At 43.6% G+C, this 24,900-nt stretch overlaps 2 long non-coding RNA genes across 4 annotated transcripts in view; one reads left to right on the top strand and one right to left on the bottom strand.

Moving 5' to 3' along the window:
- Positions 1–11,559, bottom strand: part of LOC116052330 — an 85,932-nt gene extending 74,373 nt beyond the window's left edge. For all 3 annotated transcript variants that reach the window (XR_004898793.1, XR_004898795.1, XR_004898797.1), the window contains exon 1: positions 11,135–11,559. This is a non-coding gene — a long non-coding RNA (uncharacterized LOC116052330). The remainder of the gene's footprint in view (positions 1–11,134) is intronic.
- A 507-nt stretch (positions 11,560–12,066) lies between these two features.
- Positions 12,067–23,428, top strand: LOC118496256. Its single transcript, XR_004898799.1, has 3 exons — positions 12,067–12,454; positions 19,042–19,183; positions 23,006–23,428. It is a non-coding gene; the product is annotated as an uncharacterized LOC118496256 (long non-coding RNA).
- The last annotated feature ends 1,472 nt before the right edge of the window (positions 23,429–24,900 follow it).

Here is a 24,900-nt window from a genome sequence, read left to right as displayed (position 1 = left end):
CTAGCAGTGTGCTATTTACTAATGGGTATTGACTGTGACTGTTTGAGGCTTCTTGACAATAGTGTTAGCCTTGTTTGTTGTGGACATGTTTGCACATTTGTTTCTTAAACAGGAAACATCCCACACATCTGGGATATTTTAACATCTTTATTTAATTAGCATTTTTAATTTTCTTACCTCTCCTTTAGGCAGTTTGGCACTTCCTGGTTCTGAAAGAGCATGTTCAAGACATGCTCTTTCAGAACCAGGAAGTGCCAAACCAGGTCCATCCTATTTGGACTCCTTTTATGGAGGTGTTCCTAGGGGAATGCACCAACCGTGGTATAGGTGGAGGGGGGGTTGTGATGTGTTCTGAGAAAATACTAGTTTTTAAAAAGTTTTTGTTCTATTGACACTTTTTATGTGATTTGGTGGCTATTAACTTATCAGGTATATCTACTGAGAAACTGATAAATCCCTGTCTTGAGTTGATTGATTTATTAATTGGTATTTCCTGAAGTAGGATGAGGGTGATAACTTAAAGGGCCTTTTCTTAAAAAAATGTTGTATTCCTTCAGCTGTTCTGTCACTTGAAATAGATTTGAAATATTGAAATGGGAATGGCTTGTACCTTTCCTTCTTTGGCTCTTGAGCTGTAGTTTAAGCAAAGTGGTGGCCTGAACAGCAGTGCCAAACCACAGTGCAATATTGCTAGTGAGGCTTAAGATTATTTCCAATAATGTTTTTTGTAATATCCTTTAAATGAGCTGTTAGTAAAGATTAGTGTCTTTTCCAAGTCACTTCTTGAGACGGCAGTGAAAGTTCGTATGCTTTCCCCTTCCGTAGCAGCTGGAGTGATGCTGCTTTCTGATGACCTTAAATAGCTTATTGATTTCTGGTAAAGCAGGAATGGACAGACTAGAGTTTCTTTCCCTGCCCACCTCCTTTTGTGTTTTTTCTCTTCCAAGCCATTGGGATTATCAAGGTCAGATTTATTGTGGTATAAAAATACTTGTTTACTTACTCTGCCTTCTGCTGAAAACAACAAAACACACACACACACACCCCTTGCTATGGTGTGTATCTGCTGTGTGTTGTGTTTAAGGGCAGCCGTGGAGTTACTTATACAAAAAGGTCAAAGGCATGATGGGTTATAATCTCCTTGTGGACAACCTTCTCGCCCAACAACACTGCTAGTTTTAACAAAGAGCTTGGCCTCAGCCCTCAGCTGTCGCTTCCCCTCCTTGGCTTCCACCAAGCAGACCTTAGACGACTGGTCCATTATCTTAGTGCCTATCGACTTGTCAGACAAATTCAAATTTCACATGTCAATTAAATGAGTGTTGCCCTGGTGATTAGCAGATCCCACTAATTGTCGCTCCCTCACTCCCTCCTCCTCTTTCCTCCACTTTTTTTGCCCCCTTCCCCTCCTCCTCTTGCTCTCCTGCCATTTTCCACATGGAGGAGCAGGGAATAGGGCTTTGTGCTGTTGGGCCCCATGATGGCTCCTCAGCTTCATCCCCCAGCCACGCTCCTCCTCTTAAACTCCCAGATCCCCTCTCTCAACTCTGGGGTGTAAGGAAAAGATGGACTTAAAGAGTGAATATGTGTGTATGTCTCTGTGTGTGTTTGGTGGGTGCATACAGATCACACAAGCGTGAAGAAGTATATAGGGTTGAGTGCATATGCATTTCATCCTGTTTGGGGCCACAGCATCAGGACGCAGGATGGGATCCTCGGAAAAATCGAGCCCTACAATCTCATGCGCACCTTACAAACATGAGCACAGGGACACGGTCACTCTGACACACACTGCCACACGTGCACCCTGGCAGATAATTACCCCAACAGCCTCTGGAGAGCAGAACGCCCATGTGGGCCCCATAACCGCTTTAGACAAGGGCCATGGCACACCCAAGAACCTCCTTCTTTGTGTATCTCCCAAGCCATGTGTTTGTTTTGCTTGACTCAATGAACTTGATCCCAGTGGTGTTGAAAAATGTTAAATTAAGCCATTGAACAACTCTGAAAATGGAATAAGTTTAAGTAGAAGTATGCATTCATGTGTAATCTAATACACAGCATTATACTTAAAAAGTACACACTATTTAATAATATTTCCTTACTTCACTGCTTGGAAATGTCTCACTCCTTGATCAAATAAACTCTTAAGGTCACGTTCAAGTAGCTGTTTACTTCCATCTTGGCTTGCTCACAATCTAGGAGTACAAAATCTTCATGAAATTATTGCATATTAAGTGAGTCACCCTTTTGATTTCCAACGAAAGTGGTTCCTGCAGGTGTTGGATGAATGTATTGAAATAAAAACTGGTCTATTTCCCGCATGAACATCAATACACCCACACACATATGCCCTGCTCTGATCACTTTGACAAGTGTGTCATGTTGGCGCTGTCTGAGAGCGCTACAATATTGGGATTTTGAAACCTTTGAAAGCAAGCCAGACAGAAAACTCTCCTCCAGTCTTAAGCAGAGCTCTAATCATCCCTCATCACAATTAAACACAGTGGACAGCAGCTCCAAACACTGGGTGACATCTTAAAACTGTGTGAATGGTCCCTACCCCCAGCAGCCCCCCCTTCACCTAATGTTCAACACTAACCAAGCATTACACAGGCCTACATTCACAACTACAATAGAAAACACTGCAGCAGGCCAGTGCAGCTCAGACGGTTTCGTTTGCACTTTATCTGACTATACAAAACAGCAATGCCTCATTGAGCCACAATTTGCTGCTAGTTTCCTACAAGAAGCAAAACAAAGAATGGGGTGGCCTGGCCTTCCTTTTTGTGCCAAAGCACCGGACCAGAGAAGGCACACAGACACACACACATATACACACAGCCAGAGTATAGAGGAAGTACATACAGAGAGAAAAAAGTGAGAGCAGCAGAACAACACACTCCAGAACACGTCTGTCACATCCTTCGAAGGACAACATGAGTAAGCTGCTGAGCCACTCAAAGTAAAAACAGTGACATTGCACACTGCAACACAACAAACCTCTCATTTTATTCGTATTATAGTGCTAATGGTATGTGTAGAATAGACTTTGCATATACAAATGCATGTTTTCAATTGAAATGAGTAACTACTGCAACTTTCATGTCTTACATCGGCCTTCCTACAGAAGCCACAGGAGAGAACAATGGCTTGTCCTCATGACTGGGTCACGGACATGGCAGCGTTTAAAAACCGCTTGGGGATAAAATACTTCTGTTGGGGCAATCGCTCTCCTTTTCCCTCCCTCTGCTTCCCCCGTCTCAGTCCCTCTTCCTCTCTTGTTGTCTCTTTCACTCTTCCTCTCTAGTTTTACTACCACAATAATTCCTGAGTGAGTAAGCGAGTGTGTTTTGTGTGAGTGCGTGAGCCAGTCAAGGCTAAAGTCCTGTTTGTGCATTTGTGTAGTCATGCGAAAGCACGTGTGAATGAGTGTGTTGTTCGTGGATGAGTGCTGGGGCAGAGTGTGCTGAGGAAGACAGAAGTCTGCACAACCAGAGGGGCTTACTTACAGTCAGGCTATCAAACAGGCAAAAAAACTACAGTTAGGAGTTTGGCTGTGTGTGCCCCTGCACACACAACATAGGCAAAAAGAAACCCTGCAACTGCAATTCTCTTTGGAATGAGAGTAATGCAACTGATAAAATAATGTTTGAAGGATAAAGACTCCACATATCTAAATAAACAAAGGCAAAGCAGTGCATACATAAGACCAGATTCATTAGCATACAAACTGAGATCAAAAGGCTTTCTCAAGTTCAGTACATCATAGCCTTCTGCTCAAAGAATTCCTTATCAGAGTACATTCAAGAGCAACTTGCTTTACTTCCAACCACCACCAGCCTTACAGTGCAATTTGAAACAGAAGAACAGCTCCTCTGGAGAAGAAAATTACGTCGCCATGACAACACTGAAGAAGTTCAATCACTGACAAGACGGTGCAGATGATGTGCTGATTGTGCCTTGTGTCTGAGAGTGTGTTGTTCCACCTTAACCCGCCCCACCCCAACCTTGCTATACCCTCTTCTAGCTGGCAGCTGTTGGTCCTGGTACAGGATGGGCGTGTGTTGTTTTGTCTGCCTGCGTGTGGATAAATAAATGATGAGAGTGTTGAATCTTTGGGACAGGGCTAGGCTGCTGCTCTGTCCTGCTGGAGTTTTTCTGTCCTGTCAGCATGGCGAAAAAAGGGTCTGAGATGACCACTAATTGGAAGTGGCGAGGTGATCTGATGACACTGCAGGGATACTTTGGTTTGTCACAACGTGTAAAGGCCCTCACATTTCAAGGGTGGCTGCCTTCAAGGAGGAGTTAATCAATGCACAGCTTAAAGCAAACGACTCAGGACAGAGCACAGTTGCTGGTCCCGGGGTAAGGTTAAAATCGACGAGACATTAAAGACAGACAATTACTTTCCCCGCTGACTTTGAAGCTATTAAAACACAGAAACTGCAACTATACTGCACCTTTAGCAATACATCACACAAGAAACTGTACCGTACCAATATATTATGTCAACACTTTCATCTAAAGTAGACAAGCTTGTGATTTTGATATTATACCTCAGCTGCTGAGGTAACTGCTGATAGCAGAGCACACCACATCCTGCAGACAACCGTGATAGAGAGCCTGTAAAAGATAAGATAAAAATGCATAAGCTCGGAGCATCAATCATGGTCCGAAAAAAAGTGATTCCATTCACAATTGATTTCCATGGTACCTTCACTCCCTACAGCACATATGATACTTTTTCCCAACGACTTTCTTCACACTCACGAAGGCATTTGATATGGGGCACAGGAAGATAGAGGAGGAAAAGAGATTTATGTGTCTGGGAATGCCTACATACCTGCATCCTAACATGTCATATGTTCCCATCTAATTCACCTTCTAAAGCAAAGAACATCAGACATAATATCTATGTCTAAACCTCTCTCTCTTTTTCTTTTTCACTCTCTCACTCACACACACATCACATGCACATTACCGGCCACCCTTTACGGTACGCTACACTGACTTGTAAAGTTGTGATTTACACTTGTGTACTAAAAACAGCTTGAGACAAACAAACACATTAAAATCACAAATGCTGAGGTCTTCAAAGTGTGCCAGCAGGCTAATTTATTGAAGCACCCTTAATTTAATATTGAGGCAGTATGTTTTTTTTCAGAAAATACACTTAAAATCTGAGAGTTAAAGATTCTATGCAACGTTTCTAGAACCCTCAGTCATACATGAAACCTGGGTCTCGTGTATATGCTCCCAGACCACCTCTGGTGCGTCCCTTGGTGAAATTAAGACCTTTAGAAACCCATTTACATTGTAAACACACCATGCAAATCTTGTTTACTATGTTGGGGTCTGTAGGCATGGTGGTTGGTTGCAGGTCTGAGGATGGAGGATCTAGGGAATCTCCCTGGACCACCACACAGACATAAACACACACAGTACTCACCCTGCACCCACTAACTGCATGCCCCCCCTGGGGAGAGCGCCCACCTCCTGACCTCCTCCAACAGGGGGGTCAAAGGGAATTTAACACAAGGGTCCCACATTCCTTAAAGGTGATAATTGATGTAGCTGCTGGCAGGGGGTCACCAGGCACAGGGTAAACATGCAATGACTTTCTATGTGCCCCCCATTCCCACCCTGCTAAACAGTATGCATGGCTGTGACCTGGTTAAATTATGCCATCAAGCCTGGCATGACAGTGTGTCACCCATCACAGTGAACTGGGTCTGCTTGGTGTCTGAGCACCCAGGTGTCTCAGTTAACTATAACTAAACCATCAGCGAGACAAGCCGCTTTACACATACGGTCAAATACACGCTAGCTGTAAGCTAAGTGGAAGAACCACGAAGAAAAACAGCTCAATAACAAAATAATCAGTGCATCCTAATCACAACACTCCATCTTCTCTAAAGCTCTGCAAACCTGGGAGCAGGTAAGGAGAGAGTGATGGATGACAGCAGGGAAGCTGTGAGGTCTACTTTGCTCCATCTTCCACTCTGGGTCTCCCATGCTCTCTGTTGCATGGGGCCTTGCCCTTATCATCAATATCCGCAGACCAATAAAATAAGATAAGATAAGATATACTTTAATGCTACTTTTATGTTACTGTTTTATCAAAGGTGGCTGACTTTTTTATAGGAGGAATTCAGTGCCTGCTGTTCAATTCAAACTACATTTACACTGCTTCAGCACAAAAATAACAGAAATCTGCCACACCATTGCACTGGATTACATGTTCTATGATTGTGCTGAACACTGTAGTTTATTTTGAGTCCCAGATACATCATCCTGCTGCTGTAAATACTCACAAGTGCACCAAATGTGTATTAATCTGTAGCTGAAAATAGTCCCCAATAAATGCTTTTAAATGTTTTCTCCTGTTTTCTCCTGAAAACTACTGACTGTCCTTTTTTTTAAAGTGAAACTATATATTTGTTGTAGGTTTTTGTCTTTTTCGTGGCATTTGTTGACAATAAAAAAAAAAGACTAGCAAGGAAGCTAGGTTTAATAAAAAAAAAACATGATTCAAAGAACATCTGTGAAAAAAGTAAAAAAATCTTTCAGTTTCTAAATTGTGAATATTTTCTAGTTTCTTCACTCCTCTATGACAGTAAACTGAATATATTTTAGTTGTGAACAAAACAAGACATGTGAGGATGTCATCTTGGGCTTTGGGAAACACTAGACATTTTTATAGTTCAAACAACTAATCGATTAATCAAGAAAATAATTGACAGATTAATCGACAAATAATCATTAGTTGCATCCCTAAACATTAAAAAAATATTATTCATTTAAAATACTTAAAAAAGAGATGATATATGCGCTGGTGTCCTGTGCGTTGTTAGTGATGATTATCTTAGATAAGAGTGCCAGGTAGTGCGGTTATTTTCTAGTCTCTGCCCACATGTGGTTCCCCCCAGCCACACACTAGGCTTGGGGAGGTTATAAAAGCCGAGGGGGTGATTAAGAAGCAGGAATAATGGCCTCCACAAAACTAGGAATGTTTTTAACTGCTACAATGGCTCCAGAATCGTTCTAAATCGGACTGTCGCTGTTAATATCAGGAATGATTCTGCTGCTCTTGAGCAGGGAAAGTTGCTGGGGTTTTAACATTACGTTCAAAGGAACTGGCCCTGGGAGAATATGAGAAGCAGAGGCAGGATGTACTGTAGGTTGTGATTTATGTCCGAGGGTGACCCCGGAGGATTTAGGTTGGGTATATCTAGAGCTGTGCCGACCTATCCACCAGTTCTGCATTGTTGGAGGTTGGTGGATCCTTCTAAATCCAGGATTGAAAAGTCACATATACAAACACCTTCACCTCTCCTCTATTTCTCACATACAGACACACCAAGAAGAGAGAGACAGAAAGAGTTACCGTTAGCTGCTACCTGCCTCCTAAGCATGCCCAAACCACATCACTTTCCTCATTACTGGAGCTTCATGGCTTTTTAGGGCTCTGTGCTTTATCTGGGATTTCACATTTCCCAGCCTGCCACTTGACATGGCTCACCCAGCTGCCAGCAATCAAGTAGCAGAGGGCAGCAGCGGGGCTGGCTGAGTCTTCAGGCTGCACCTTGATTTGAGAATTCCACATCACAGCCACTGGCCCTGCTAAGCTTCTGTAATTACAGGCCACACATCCCATCACGCCTCCAACCCTATTTCTACCCCACATCATACACTGACCTGGCATAATGGGTGGAGGGGAAGGGGGTGCATACAGGGAGATAGAGATGGTCACGGGTCAGGGGTAGATTCTAAGGATGTGGATCTGTGCCTCAAAAGGCATAAAGTGTGTGACAGTGTTGGAAAAGGAGTGAGAATATGCTCCATTAAGCAGCCATACTGTCAATCTCAGATTGTTGCGTGTATGAAACATCCATGTGTGTGTTTTTTTGCATTTCTGCATGCATGTACGTGTGTGCTTGCATCTACAGTACACACATAGTATGTGTATGTGCCTAATTGAGAGGTAAGCAAAAAAAAGTTGCCTTTAATGTTGCCAATAAATATCCTGCCAGTAATGTTAAACACCTGCCCATAAAGCCCAGAGGAATGCTAAATGAAACCAAGTTGCAGAGCCTGTCTCCTGTCTGGGGTCTCAAGTCAAGACAGCAGGATTTGTAATGGCTGTATCCAGGATTACTGGGTTCAAGCAGAACAGCCAGGAAGCAAGAAAAAAAAACATGACATGGTCGGCAACACTGCTTTTCCTCCCTCCAACGGCCAGTCATGTGTGTCCCGTTTACAGTACAGAATAGTCAAGAGTATTCTTCTGTGTAATTACACAGCAGAATCAATGCTACAACTTTTGGCATCAAAATGATGTCAAAACACATCATGGCAGCATTGTTTTTAACACCACTCTCACAGCTGAGTGATCAAAGCTCCTCATGGAGTGCTGTAAAATACTAGTGGACATATGTGTGTTTAAACAAAAAAAAATGTTCTTTGTGCAAGTGTGAGCTAGATAAAGTAAGACAGATGATTACCGCAACTCAAAACATGCCCCCCTGATCTTCTCGCCCCAGTGTCACACACCCATAAAACATTCCCCACACACGCACACACACACACACACACACACACACACACACACACACACACACACACATGCCTGTACATGCACAAAGATAACTGTGCACACATGCACTAAAGCACCTACATTCACAAAGATATAGTGTCAGGGCAGGAAGAGGCTGGCTGTGCTTTGGAGCCTCCAGGGGTGAAAGAGAGCATCTGACCCTGGAAGCCAGAGACGCTGCTGTTTGGCCTCATCTCTGGTTTCGATTCCCTAAACTCCTGACGCCTTCCTCCCACTGCACCTGTCGTGCGCAAATAGACCCCCTGCCCAGACCCTTTCACCACAGAGAATATATGGCCCAGCTCCTTGGTCCAGTCTGGCTAATTGCTACTGGCCTCAAACTGGCCCCAAACGCCACGATGGGACGGGGCGTTTAGCTGCTGATGCCAACCTGAGGCCCAGTTCAGCAGTCCTCCCACTCACTGGTGCCCCTCCATTCCTCAACAAGGGCCAGATAAGGCTGACCAAGCACAAGCATTTACTTCCAGAGTCACAGGCTGCCCCATTCAGCTCAGAGATTAAGCACTGCTGTCTACACGCAACCATGAATAATGAAGTTATCACTCCAGACAGGCAGGCAACAGCAGCGTGAGTTATATACACCAGTAATCCCATAGGCTGCTGCGCACATGTGCCAAAACGTATACAGTAGTAACACCACTGTATAGCTCATGCATTATTTCACATTGCAGAAGACTCGCTTAGAGCCAATTAAAGATCTTCAATGGCCTTAGGTTCAAGTGTAGGATCTTCTATTTAGCTTTACTATCATCTTACAATAGGACAATGCGTTGGCGTGAAAAGCCAAGGGGCCCAGGTGCAAAGAAGAGTTATGTGGCCCCAATACACGCTAATTTTGCACAAGTGCCTTCGGAAACTACTTCAAGTGTCCTGTATACACACATAATACACAAAGAGATGAATTTGTTACTAGCCTTGCAGACAGCATTCAGCACTAGGGCTGGGTACCTGGGTACGTTTTAGGCACCGACCAAATTGCCTCCTTAGTACCGAGTATTGCAAAATTCCTCGTCATTCAAACCAAATTTCAATACCTAAGGAGTAAATCTCATCAGTGTCAGTGAGCCAATAAGCATGCAGCATGCTTCTACCAAGATATAATAATGCTGGTAATTGGCTGTCCAACGTTAACATGTCGTAAAGACACGCAGGAAAAACTCTATGTTACGCACAAAGACGGGGCTCACAGAGTAGGAGCTGAAAAATATAGTATCGTTCAGGAACCGGTGAAGTCATGGTATTGGTATAGGTATTGGTATTGAACATTTTTTAAAGATACCTAGCCCTGTTCAGCACTGACATGTAGCATGGTTGTATTATATAAGACGTCATCAGCACAATATATATGTGGAGACAGGTATATTTATAACTAAGAATTTGTTAAGTTCCACTGTTACATTTAAGCTGGTTATTTAAAACTGTGGACTAGAAGGAGAAAGGTAACATCTGCCAGGAGCAGTGATATTAATTTGACAAAATTTATATAGTTGAAGTCTGTATATTATCATAATGTTTTTTATTATCTGTTAGGCTAACTATGACCTCTCCACCTCATGTCAGGCTAAAGTCCTGGCAGTCAGCACAGCAGGTGGCGAGATGATAGAAGCATCTTCAAAAATAATGTCCGTCTGTGCATCTTTTTTTGACTGGAACCTTTTATTATGATAAGACATCTAAACTGGAATTATTTAGACTTGTGCAGTGAGGTGTAGTGTAAGTTTAGTGTTGTACATTTATTAATACAAATTCATATTTTTAAGTGCAGTTTGATTATCAGTGTTGATGTTGTTGCCTGTTTTTTATATTATTATTTTATATTATATATCTATGTTTTCTTTTCAACTCTAGTAGGCTAACACTTTGGTATAATACTATATTTGAGTTATAGCCTACGCAAATTTCTAAACATCTTTCTCATCGTTAATTGTGGAACAAAACCGTCCCTCGTGCTGCCTCTTTACAGCTGTACCTGACGTGAGGGTGGATAATAGCAGACAGCACGTGACTGCAGCACTCTCCCGTCTGGACGCACGGCAGGTCTGTCAGAGCCTCCCTGGTGAGGACGACACACGCACTGGACGGATAAAAATAGACGCCATTCATGTTTTGAAAGGGCGCTTACAAAGCTACACGATTCTCATCCAACTTGGGAAACTTCACCACAAACGCTTGCTTTTAGTAGTGGTATCATTACAAATCAGTCTTTAAACTGTATGTCTGTTTATTGTATAACAATGCGTAAAGGCACACAGACCAGCCCCGCCAGACCACTCCTCCCTCCTGCACTTGCCATTCAAGTGAAAACAGTAGTGTTTTCTGTTTCATCGCACCATACACCTCACCCCCGTCTCATAAGAGCGACGCTGACACAATTCGTTCAGTCGCACAACAAGTCTTATCGCCTCTGCTATGAACTGCGTCACCGGCTTCAGAGAGGGCAAGGTATGGCACCATATCTGAACTTGCATGAATGAAAGTGACGGAATTAAAGCACTCAGTCAGCAGGCGACTCACTCAGCCTCCAGTGCGTCTGTCTGTCTCGCCTGTGTGGCGCTCTGCTGCATCCTTCAATGAGCATCACTTTGTGGAGCCGGTGCGAGCCATCCTCCTTTACAAACACCGGTCCTGGACATCCTAGACAGTCCGTCCTGCGACATATTTTTAGTTTGGACCCGTTGATGTCACTTCCTGCTTGGGTAATAGTCTGCACAAATGAGCACAAGGATGTGGAGGGGTGTTCAGGGGAGCCGTAAGAATGAATGTTCGAGGTCACGCGGCAGGAGAGTTCACAAGGTCATGCAGAAGCGAAATTTCCAGACGCAGACAAGAAGCGCGGTAGTCTCTAAAATGACAGCCATCATCCCATCTGGCTCATTCCAACTGTGCCCTATACGTTTACATAACCAGTCACATCCACATCATCCTACCCCCCTGTGATGCGCCGGCGAGTTTCATTTCCTGGTACGTTGTGCGCATTTACGGCCACGGTTATGCAATGATGAAGGCGGCATCATCACTTTAGCTGTTTTGACTGTGCATCTGCATCACAACCGGTGATAATACGATCAAGCACATGAGGCTCTATAAAAGCTATAGTGTATCACAAAGTCCTAGGAACACCTGCTGGAGTCAAAGAATGAATTTTAGGAGATGCATAGTTAAATTCGAGTATCCTGTTCTTATTCAGTTTAAAAGGAGTGTATGGCCTATTTGAACTGTATTACTACTCACTGCTGTGTTTAAGTTTCAAGCCACTCATTGCTTTAATAAATCTGCTTGTTCTTTGACACGCATTAAGATAACCTGGAAGAGTCATAATGGGCATTTATTTTATCTGCCTGGGGAAGACTGATTGCTCTTACCTGGTGAGAGGTAGGCACACTGAGGCGATCTTCTGGATGGGTGATGGAAGCCTGTCTGAGTGTCAACTCCTGCTAAGAGCGCTATCCTCTTTCCTCACCCAGGTCTCTCCTCTTTACCTTTGAACCCAGGCCCAGCAGCCCATCTCTGATCTACAGAGGGTCTCCTCTTACCCCCGTCCCCTCGCAGGCCCCTATGATAGATGACCATCAGCATGCCAATACTGCACAATATTTCAATTTCCTGCCCAGGAAGAGGAATTTAAGGGGTTGAGTGAAGTTCAGAGGCACAGTGTGGTGCCTCCAGCTCACAACCAGCCCCCAGCCTCGTACCGAAGACCCAAGATCCAAACATTCAGCCGAGAACATTCCAGAAACCAGGTCCTCTCTGTGTCAACAAAACAACCCCTGCTGCCATCGTCCTGCCTGACAGACTGCAGCGCAGAGGACACTGACAGGAGACCCAACAGCCTCTGTAAGTGCAACATTACAAAGAGGATAAATTGTTTTATTCAAAAGTGAATATCCTGTCTGCAGGGTTAGGCTTGGTATTGGCCTGTTGTGCTAGTCACTGCTGGTATGATATTTGGTTTCAAAGGTTTCTCGATAAGGATACAATTCTGCAAAAGTATTTTTGGGGAAAATTGCGAAATTCAAGCCACTAAATATTTTAACAAAATACTTTGGCTATCACCGATGTCAGTTATAAAACTTTTGTTTAATTTTCAATCACATCTTTTTTTCTGGGGTTGTCAGTTATTTGTTTTTGTTTTATCTAAAATTTCTCAAAAAGTCACGACAACCAGCTCAATAATAAAACCCTTCAAAAACTTAGAGGAAAACATTTAAAAAAAATGTTTTAAAACAAAATCTTGGTATAACATACACTTTTTTTATTTCATCCTTTTTTCATGTACTGTAACAATATTCTGAAAGAATGTACAAACATAAGGAAAACGAAGCTGTGTTTGACTTTGTTATGTGGATTAGTTATATTAATATGCCACAGTGATTCAAACAAACTGGATTATGTACATTGTATTAATGTAAGTAAGGCGGGCAGATTTTCAGTAGGACTGTGCGGGTGCGTGCAGCCTGTACACAAGTACACATGCATGTGTTTAGTGTAGTATTTTTTGATAGGAAGACACTCTCATGTGTCTCTGTTGTAAAGGTCTACGATTGGTTGGAGTAGTTAGAGCGCTGTGGTAAGAAGGAAGAGAGGCTGCGAGGCAGGCACTGCAACCTAGTGGTGGAAGAGGGGTGTGTGGTGCAGAGGGGAGTGCACTTCGGCTCACACAGATACACTCACAAATACACACTTCTTACTTGCTCATAGACAAACACAAATTTAAACCCACATGCTTTGTTTATTTGCTGTATAGTAATTTATCTCCTTGAAACACATGCTCTTAACCTCTAACCTATGTATTTGATCTTATGTCCTCAATACCCAACATAGTGTTCCAGGTTTAAAAATAACAGATAATTCCCTACAACCCACCCACATACATGACTTAACGCTCTCTAACTAGGTTTGTACGCATTTGTTATGTCAGCCCACTCTCCTAGCCCCTCTACCTTACACCCCCCACTCCTACTTCCATCCTTTCACAGCCAAGCCCTGCTCTTGAACCAAATGGCACTGATGACATATTCAAAGTCAGGAGCTCTGTGACTGCCCAACCTCCAAAAAGGAGCACCCCTTTGCCTCTGCTATGAAATATTAAGGAAGTACAACCACACCAGCTGACTGAGCAGTAGTGTCCACCTTTTTCCAATCAACCAGCGGCCACTTAGCCAGGCTGTTGTTCACAGTTTGCCCCCCCCAAAAAACTTTAAAAAAAAAATTACAGATTACCCCACCCTTCCAGATGTGTTTTTGCAGAGATTAAGGGGGCAGAGAGAGGGTAGTTGGGTGGGTGGATCTGGTCACCAATTTTGGACGAAAGAGGAGTACGGCGTGGACAAGTTAAGTCCCAAAAGCAGGTTTTAGTAGGTGTAGAGTTGGGCTACCAGCGCCACGGCCCATTTTTTTTCTTGAAGGGGATTAATAATGAATTAAGGCACTCCCACCCCCCTTCTTAAAAGATATTCATGCATGCTAATGCATCCATTATTTATAGTGTTCATAGAGGCTGGCTAGTGGTGGCCACATGCAAGCGGGAGGGATGTAAGGATGAAGTGAGGAGGTGGGGGTCTGTTCCCCCAGAATGAAGCTTCGAGGCTCTGGAAGCAACATCCGCCCATTGTGGCTGGCCTGGAGCTGGGTGGGGATGGGATGGGGACTGGATATGGACAAGTAGGAGGAGGTGGGGGATGAAGGGGCCTCGCTGCCAGACAGGCAGCTCGTGCATAGGGAGAGGGCCGCCAAGTGTTGTGGGGGGAGGGGTGGATTAAACAAATAAATACATGATAAGAAATAATCATGCCAGGGAGGGAGGGCGCGATGGAGACAAAGAGGCTAAGTAGGACGAGGCGGGGAGGTTATTTAAGTCAGACAGGATTTAGTGTCTGGATGGACCCGTTCTTGACCAAAAATGTATGTGGAAGACATGGCTTTTTAGGATGTTCTTCTGATTTGACTGTTTGATTTGTTAATTTGTGCTGATGGTAGTCTCATAAAGAAGCTAACTAAAGCTTTTCCACTTTGTCAGGATATCAGGAAAGGAAATAAACTAGATAAATCTCATTGAGCTCGTCTTGGGATTTCAATGGCAGGTTTAGCACATACAGTAATACAGTAAGGTAGCCGTGGGTGATAATTTAATAAAGCATTACAGAAGGTGATGCAGTGAAAGCAAAAGTTGAAATGTAGAAATGTGAAATAGAGGAAAAGTGTAAAGGTGAGAGATGGAGGAAGAGTGAGAAGAGGCTGAGCTCTTTTCATGTGTGCAGCATGCTAGGTATGTGTGCTGATGCAGTGAAGAAAGTCACAGAGCGAGTAGGGTGATAAGATAAAGCGAAGCACGAGCCAGATGAGCTTTCTACCCTACTGATCCCCATATTAGCATAGATAGAGTCATCAGCATAGCAGGGGACTGGTGTTGTGGAGGTGACATCAGGGCCACGACACCCCAACTCATCTCCATAGATATGACTGGGGCCATGCACGTAAATCATACACCAGGCTTATCTAAGATATGTCTGCAGTGCGTGACATTCTGCCAACAAGCTGCCACCATATGTTTCAGTAATCCTTGTAAGAGATTCATTCCTAATACTACTTTAGTTGTCCCCAAAACACAGAAATGAAACACAACTTAAAAATTCTGGTGAGGCTCCTTAGAGTTCAGTGTTTTTGTCCTTGTTTCTTGTGTTCATGACTACACATCTGCTGGAGATCTGGTGATATCTGGTGATATCTGGGGTAAGAGGTTAATCAGTATGTCTTAGCAAAACCTGTATCAATAGGATTGCCCTACCATTTCAAAGTGTTGGTGTGGCATTATACCCATGACATGCCAGTGAAGCAAATTCCATGGCATGATGGAGTTATGGAGGGTTGTAATTGCACCAAATATTATTACATGAACTGTATGATTCAGGAACAATGCAGGTAAAAGCCAGACATCCATTAATGGAAGACATGCAACATGTTTCCCAACAAGTAGCACCAGAGGCAAGACCTCCCAGGAGTGACAATCTGCATTATGCAAACATTGCAACCTTTCTTCCCCCAACAAACCCAAGGTGAGGCACTTAAGTGTTTTTTAATAACGAAACCTCAACCACACACAGGAAAATCCATAAAAATTGGAATGATGTCAAAACAACATTGTGAGGTTTTAATTTTCCACTGCTCAAAGTAAAAATGGCTCCTGCAACATTTCCTGCACCCCCGGTGATTTTTATGACAAATACAACAGCAGCTTAATTATACATGCGACCACCGCCATAAAAGCAAAACCATTAACTACCATCTTGTTAACACAGAGGACCTGCCTTGAAAGTGCTAGAGCCGAATTTTAAAATCTTTTCACTCAGCGCCCGTCTGTTGTGGCAGATTGGCACCATTGAGAGGAAATATAAAAATGAACGTGGCAGTGCGTACATGCCTCATACATGGGTGTCTGGTTTCAATAAACAGGAAAGTGACCACTAAAGCTAATTTTGATGACCTATTCTTGATGTACTGGCTGTTAGCCGAATACCATCTAGACACAGACATATAAAAAATGATATAAAAAAACAGGACACATACTTTAACTTACTTTGAGTTTGTCATACAGCTGTGAGAATGCAGGAAGAAAGGTGGTTCCTGGTGTCCCTGACCTACCTCAGTGTGTCCAAGGAGAAAGCTTTGGAGTTTCCAAATGAGTGAACTTCTAACCTCTTCCTTTTTTAAGTTTCAAAGGCTTCCTGGTTTTACATTACTGACCAAACACGTCCCAGCTGTACAAAAAGTGGCCACTCTAGATGAGACCCTATGGAGGCAGAGGGAGATCAGACACCCTGTGACGTAACCAAACATCTCAGTTAAAAGAAAAGTGAACAGAGGGGATTCCATTGATTTGCTTGCTTAAACAGGTCAGTGTGATATTACAGAACGTAATAGGATACTTGTGAGCAATGGTTAAAGCCCAGAGGCCTATGCAACGAGAATCCAAAGTTTGCCACTGTCATTAAGTAGAGCGGCCATCTGAATATTTCATACTCAGTCCTTTAATCTACCTTATCCTAAAATGTCCATATGGACTTCATAGAATGTGTCAATCTCTTGAGTGATAGAATGTAAAACCCACAAAACACCCCCTAAAGGCAATCCCATCAAGCAGCATTCATTGAGCGATGTATAGCCCTATGTTAAGCAAATAGGCAGAGAAATGGTGACCCACTGAATCCATTATTTCTCCTCCTATATCCATTGTCTTAAAGCCTGCCTTATGTGCCTGAAGTCCCTTTAAAGACATGTTAAGAGAAAAGAGCTCTCTCCCTTGGAATGAGCTAACTTAATTATCATAGCAACTGGCAATGCTCTTTAACATGTCAATGGTACTTGGCCCGCATGCATAATTTTGCTGTGTTATTGTGGTGGCCTCAGTGTTTTTCACTGACAAAAACCCAAACCACAGGCACGGGGGCCTATTGTCATGGGCGCATCCATCTGGATCAAGGCCATTAGAGGATATTTGCACTTCCTATGTGGCTCCTGGCTCTTTTTGACATGCGGCAGAAGGAGCAGGCATCACCCACCAGTGCAAGGCCAATTGAGGTGCAGATTGACCAGAGGGACAGTGAAGAAGGGCAGCCAGCAGGGCAGTGCTCCTGTCAAATCCAGTGATGGACACCCACGTGGGGGTTGGTAGTTGGCCTAAGGTTCCTGAGGTCCTATAGCAATTGATGGGACATGACGAGGCAGGCACCCTGGTTTTATTCTTTTGTCCCTGGGGATGTTGTAGGGTGTACCAGAGTGTCAGAGGCTATTGGCTACAGCACACTTCTGGTGTCAACTGCCTACGATATACAACTGTCCCTTGCCTGCCCACACACACTGATAAGGAAAAAGATATTCAAGCGGTAGTGACCGACAGGTATACTGTGCCTTAGAAAAGAAAAAAGTAATTTTCCCGTTTTTGTTCAACCTCAATACATGAATAAAACATGAATGTATAGAACCTATATGCTGTGAACAGAGCACAAACAATCTGAACATAAAATGCATAAGTGATCCCTTATGAAGCTGTGGAAACATGCTGATAAGGCACACAGATAGGCCTAATGCGGTTAACACCACAGCATTTACAGGGATCTTGACTGTTTCTTTGTGTGTGTGTGTGTGTGTGTGTGTGTGTGTGTGTGTGTGTGTGTGTGTGTGTGTGTGTGTGTGTGCGTGCGTGCGTGCGTGTGCGTGTGCATGCGTGTGCACAGGGGAGACGATTAATAGTAAAAGCATAGATCACTATAAACATATGGGAAAACACCTCGCAGAGACATATCAAACAGAACCAATTCCGATCCAACACATCAACACCTTAGCTGTCAATCCATATCTCCCCACATGTAACTTATATGCTTGTCGCTGCACACCCAGCCCCTCTAAGCTGTGTTGGAATGCTGACAGCACAGAGATATGAATCTTGATTTGATTAAGAGTCAGAGTTGAGGGTCTAAACGCTGGAGTCAATATCAATTCGGGCGGGCGAGCAGGGAGACTGTTGCGAAGGAGGTGAGGTGGAGGGGAAGGGGCAGAGTGTGATGGTGGGGGGGGTGGGTTTACCTGTGGCCCTGGCTCCAACTGGGAGTAATTTGGAACAGACTGTTCCCAATGTGTTCATTAGGTTGTGATTGGGCTGAGCGCAGGTGGGGAGGGCATGCCTTGCCTGACGCTGAATAGTCCTGATTGTGCCCAGCATAAAACGCCATCTGTTTCAATGAGGGAATGAGGGAGAGAGAGAGAGAGAGAGACGGGCATGAGGAAGGAGGAGGGAGTTACCGGTGAAAAGTCATGTTTTATGATGCCTGGACAATTTTGTGTACTAACAAGGGGACAAAAATGAAGGGGAAGAAAAATGTATGTACAGCGACATGTGCAACTCTCTTGCTTGTCTTAAATTCATGAGTAGAATAAAAAAACTGCCATTTCTTGCGGGAAAAAAACGTTTAAGTCAATAAAGTAAACTAATGACTCGGCATGAAAATGATTGCCATATAAGCAAATTTGGTGTAAAAACACAAAGAGTGACTTATTCTAGACAAGGGGTAAAATGGCGTCCATTTCCAGCTTAAATGGCAGGTTTCAGTCTAGCTGTGGCTTGCCACTGTGAGCAGACGGCTGACGAGACAAGGGGATTGGCGATGGGGCAGCAGAGTTTATTTATGGGCCTTCTGCTTCAAAGCTGGAATGTTTTTGGTTAATCCTGTACTCATACCAAAAGCAGACATACAAATGTTAATCTAGATGTTTACACGCACATTTAAACTGACTACTTTGCTGTAGACACACCATTACCCAAAATCACATCCATAAGTCTCATGTGAGTAAAAACACAGAAGACAAAAATATCTCATATATATGTCAGCCTCCCTTTCTCTCTCTTTTTTTCTTTCTGTCACTGCAAGGTCCTGGGAAGAAAAAGAAGAGAGCAGAAGAGAAGAAGGCCACTGTTTGCTGCTCGACTTTTGAAGCGTCTTTATCGGGCTTGGCAGCGTGGTCCTGCGTGTCCAAGCCTCGTCGTGCTTTTCATCCTTTGTGATGTCCAAGGTGTGTCCAATGCACTGGGGCTTTGTGTGGGGAGGGAGACGACACATCACATTCTGTCTTCTGTCCCGAGCTGGGGGATGGGGGTGATTGTGGGGGAGAAGGGGGGGGGGGGGGGGTGTACAACAGAGGGGAGACAAAAAGCAAACTTATAGAGGACCATGGCTCTTCAAAGCCGCGATGCACAAAGGCTTATAAAGCGTTACTTCATGTAGAGTTGTGCCAGATGTAATTGCGGGGTTCCTGGAGATAGAGAATCACATGCAATGCTTAGCCCCGCCCCTGACACCATGAAAGGGCTGTATAGCTTCAACTGCAAAGGGGGGTGAGCAGAAAAGTTTGCTTCACTTTGATGCACAATAACTAAGTGAGTAAATAAGTTATCTTTAAAGGTCCTGGTACAAATCCACAACTTGCTGCCTCGGAAAGGGTAATTTCATGCACAGAGCTTGATGGATGCAGGAAGGCTGGCTTTTCCCATTAGAATCATGAAGGGTGGAATCTGCACCGAGCGACAAGTGATACCCCCTCCCCTTTTTCGCTCCGCCATCAGCTTCATGGTATAGGCTCTTTCAAGTGTGAACACTGCTTTCTACAGAAAATTACATTGATTCATTGTTAATAAGCCCAGAGGTTGGCAGGGTGCGCACAGTGCATGGCAAGTATAGGTAGGCTGTAGTTTTCCTGATTAACCTGACTAGTCCTCATCTGTTTCCTGTGGCCTCCTGCTGAGATGGTACGGGTGTCGAGTGTGCATTGTTAAATATGTTCCAGGGCAAAAACGCTGCCACTGTCAGGTATATTTGCACAGCAAGCTCCCTGTTCAGTGTGTGCAGGTGGGTTTTTGCATGTGTTTGTTTGTCTTACTGACAGTGAATGGTGATGGGTGTGGAGGAAAGGGTGGTGCCATCACTTTAGGCCTGCAGATGGGGTTCCCAAAGGAGGGACACGCCCCGGTGATTTCCGAGACAGAGACGAAGGCAAACGTGGCGGCAGATCCATCTTTGCATCTTAAAGGTTCAGCAGATACTTCTATCGCCAGAGAACAGTACGTTCTTGTTGTCTCTTCATGTGTCATGTCCAAAAGCCTCCTACTAGGGCTGCGGAAACCATAGTGTCTGTATCCACAAGGTCAAGGCTTAGATGTCTTGCACAAAGATTTTCTTTAGCAGGCTTCATTTTTACAGAGTAAACTAAATCATGTAGAGCATCATCAAGGTGAGCATTATAAAAGCATGTAAATGCACCTCATCTTTGGAGGTTGGGTTTACTCAGGGACCTGTGTTTGTTTTACAGGCTTCTTTCTCGCTACTATGGATCAGAACTCAAGTTTACTTTATGTCTTCATCGCAGTAAAAAGGCCTGTGTTTGCTCTAAACCAGCAGAATTACAGTGGCTGTTCATGGCAGAGTGAAACCTTGCCCGTGATTAGAGTGGAAATGAAGGATCTTTTGTATATCCAAGTGATATTAAATGGCACCTGGCAGAGCAGGGGTGCTAAAGCCTCAGCCCGTATGCCTTTGCATATCAATAAGTAGGCGCTCCCATGAAATGAAATAATTCAACTACGCGTGAAAATATTACGAGAAAATAAATTACAAATGTAAGGATCCAAACATGTTGCCACTCCTTTTTTGTAATGGCTGCCATTAGGCAGATGGCAGTGAATAACAGTAAATGTTATATTCAAATACAGAGGAACATTGTAACAATGTGCACAATAAAATACAGTAATAATGCCGCTACAGAGTGGACATATATCGGTGCTAAAGTGTGCAGCACTCATTTGGTGATTTACTACTGCAACGTGTGTCCACATAAAACTTTTGGATTAGCTGTAAACTGGCCAGTAGCTCTACATGTGTACACACCATTCTCAGGTCACAGAACAAAGCACAAGGGCCAGCAAGCAGGTGTCAGGGGTCACGGTATCCCAGGGGGACCTTGACTCTCATCCCAAAACCTTTAACATTTTTCAAAGCCCTCCTGCAGCCCAGGCCCTCATCAGCGAGTGCCCCCAATGGCCCTGTGCACATATGCACTACCCCAAACTCCTCTCCGTTGGTTGAAAGGGGGAACCTGAGTGCATCACCTGGAGCCCCAGTACGTGACGAACAGGCTTGGTCTGTCCAAAACCAGCCTGAGACCCGGTAGGGGGGGGCAGTAATGATGCTGAGGGGGCAGAAACACATAGAGGGGGCAGATTTCATTTTCTCCATATTTCACAAAGGCTTTTCGCACATCCTTGTTGGACTCAAAGCCTAGCAAGAGAGGGTTTCACCCCATGAGAGATAATTACGTATAACCCACATGGCCCTGTTAGTTTGGGTTCATATACACATTCACTCAAATTTCAAATATTCTATCACCGTAGGTTTGCTCAAGCAGTGCCAGTTTGCTTGGAGTTAGAGAGTGATGTTCCCTTACATTTCCAACTTTTGACCATAGACAGTGACAAACCACCACCAGCTTTGAGAACAAGGGCAATGAAGAACGATCATATAAAAAATATAGGAATACTACTCTTACTAATCCTGCATTAATTTGATGACTGTGAAAGTGTCCATTGGGCCTTGATAAAGTGATGTGGTTAAAACCGTTGATGCAGCTAATCTAACCCCCCCCATCCCCTTGTCTGCCCAATCAACCATCAATAAAATCTCTCCTCTTCACTACTGCAGACAATTACAACACTTGCCCAGCCCTACCTTAGATAGGGAAAAAGACTCCATGGCCCACTATGCCACATGCAAGAGGCTGAGAAAAAAATAAGGTGATCTATCTCTCAGCAGATTATACTTTATCCGAGATGAAGGCTTGACAAAAAAGCGAGTGTAGTTCAGTCAAACTAGCTAAACGGGTGAGAATTAAGATGTTGTAGCGTGGGATGAGGCAGTTATGCATACATAACATGTTGAGGCTGGGACCCCCTACTGGGGAGAGGCACGACAAAGCCTCTCAAACAGCAATACCTCTGGGACAACTAATGATTAATTAGCTTGTGTCATTAAGTGAGGCAAATGTCACCCGAGCTTCCTGGGGAAGCTGTCACACCATGTGTAGGCTACTCACAAGTTTCCCCCTCAGGTGTTGGTGAAGGGTGGTGGGGGGTAGTGCACCGTTACTAGGCAAATCCTGACATCTAGTGGTCAAATATAAAACTGCATCAGTCTCCAGCTGCCATAATAAAAGCAAACTTTGTTTTCCTTTGTCTTGAGCAATGTATCTTAGTAATATAGACAAAATGTAAACTTGTAAACATATTACTTATGTCTAACATTTCTAACAATAGGCCATCAACAAAGTGGTTATCCAGATTCAGCTTTTGGATTACTTCCTGATCTCTGATCCCTGATCACTAAATTGGGTGAGGTGACCTATGACCTTCAAGTGGCATTCACCCCATTGACTGTGGCATTGACGTCAAAATTGAAGAGCTGATGCTTCATCACTTCCAAGTTTTTGAGGAGGCGTGAGCTGGCATACGGGGATGCTCGGCGAGACAGACCTGGCATCACACATACATTTTAGATATAGCTTGCCCTATATTATATTATAGTTAAAAAAAAAAAAAAATAAAATAAAATTTGGAATAATTTCAAACGTTTAAAGACAATTAAAGTTTTCTTACCAAATATCCGAGATGCAAGGTGGGAATTGACGACTTTCTCGCAGTTTGGAACTAATCCAGACAAGATAAGCCGCTGAAATAGTGATAAGAATTAAGTAACTTACTTTAAGTGCAACTTAAATGCTATTTTATCCATCGGCAACCACCAACTTTTTACTGCACACATGCTCACACTTTATCTCTCTCTCTCTCAGGATCAGTTAGTCTGAGTCTGATGAAGGTCAGCGCTGAATCCTGGCCTGCTATTAGACCAGACCAAGAAGAAGTCTCTTCATCAGGGAGTGGCAGGCTTTACACTCACAAACGCACACACATACACACCTCACGTCTGTGTTTATTCACGTCTGCAAGTGCACGTGCACACACACACACACACACACACACACACACACACACAATCTGCCTCAGCCTCGCGTAGACATATGCATACAAAAGCACACCTGTCAGGGTCTTTCCACTATGTGAGCAAAAGCAAAGAAGTCTGGCCCCCCCTCTGTCTCTCTGTATGTGGTATCCCATGTCTGTTATATTAAAGCAAATCCATTCAGTTCCCACTTTCTCATCTGAAATAATGGCATGAGCAATTTTCACATTTAGACAAGCAAGGACACATGCAGTCTCTCGCTCTTTCTGTGTGTCTCTCTCTCTCTCTCTCTCTCTCTCTCTCTCTCTCTGCTTAATGAATGGAATCGGATCTGGGCCCCTGTGGCTGCGCTTTAATCTGCCTTTGAAGATTTCTACAATTTCCAGATTAAAAAAATAAACCCAAACCTTCTTACACAGTTGTATTCTTTTGCAAAATACCAGGAAATAAGACATCTACTCATACCTACTTATGCATTTACTCATATCTACAAGTGCATGTGATTTCTGTTATTAACCTCCGCTAAAAGAGCCCGAGGCCTTGCCAGGAGCCTCCCGATTGTGCCAGTCTACTGGTGTGTGACGTCCATTTGAAGGGGGAATCTGTCCAATAGAATGATTAAATTAAAGTGCACTTTGGTCCGAAGTGCTCTCTCTTTGCCACTTTGCACCATAACATGTCTTGTCTTAAAATAATTAGATTGAGGCCTTGGGTGGTGGAGTGGCCGGATCTTCAATGGTCAAAAGAAGGAATGGTCTGGCTTTGAATGGAAGCCTCCCATCTTAAAAAAACACTTTATTTCTTTACACTTGAGGTTTGTTGTCTTTTGTGACTATTATCCCCATTCACCATTTGCTTTCATGCAGCTGTGCCCCTCTTAAAAAAGTCTTTGTGCTGGCACCATGAATACAGGGAATGTGTCTATGGCAGGTAGCCCTTATTGCAAGTTAATCTCCTGAAAGAGCCTCATACAAGTACTTTTAAATTCTCCCTACAGAGCCACAGAGGGCTCATCATCAATCGAGCACTTCTCCCCTTTGTAGGGCTGATGAGTGTGGTGCCCGGCCGGTGACAATGGCTGCCAAGTGTGGCAAAGTAATCACCTTTTGGGGAAAACACTAGTAATTACTTCTAAACTGTTTGGGCTTCAGAGACAACTGCTATTGTGCAATAAAATGAAAGGCTCCCTTTAGAGAGCAGTGCTGTGATGGTTGCTCTCAATCTTTTTGTCATCTGTTTGTTTACAGAGATTTCTCTTTGCAGTTGCCTACTACAACCATGCTTTATCATACGTGTTTGTGCGTGTGTGTGTGTGTGCACGTGTTTTTTTTTTTACGTGTCCCCATGCCTCACACACTTCTATCCCTGTATTCTTGACCAGAGAAAGAACATAACGACATTCCTTATGCTTACAAAAACACATGTTGCATTGCATAAGCTATAATGTTAAGAAGAGTCTCTTTATTTCAATTACACAATAAAACAAGTGTAATTTTCCTCCATTTCTAAAGAGTATATTAATTGAGCACATTCCTGCATTCAACCAGACCTGTATTCATCCTCTATTGGGCTCTGAATAACAGCAATGGAAGAATGTCTCAGACTATTTCCTGAGCAACACTCATGAGATAATATAGTTTTTGTTGATTAAGCACATAGGTCTCATTTCTGTTACCACATGACATGTCCATTTTAACTCATTATGGGTGGGAGCACTATTGGAAA

The sequence above is a fragment of the Sander lucioperca genome, chromosome 1 (genome assembly GCF_008315115.2).
Source record: "Sander lucioperca isolate FBNREF2018 chromosome 1, SLUC_FBN_1.2, whole genome shotgun sequence".
NCBI lineage: Eukaryota > Metazoa > Chordata > Actinopteri > Perciformes > Percidae > Sander > Sander lucioperca.
Note: the sequence above shows the minus strand (reverse complement) of the source record. Positions and strands in the feature narration are given on the sequence as shown.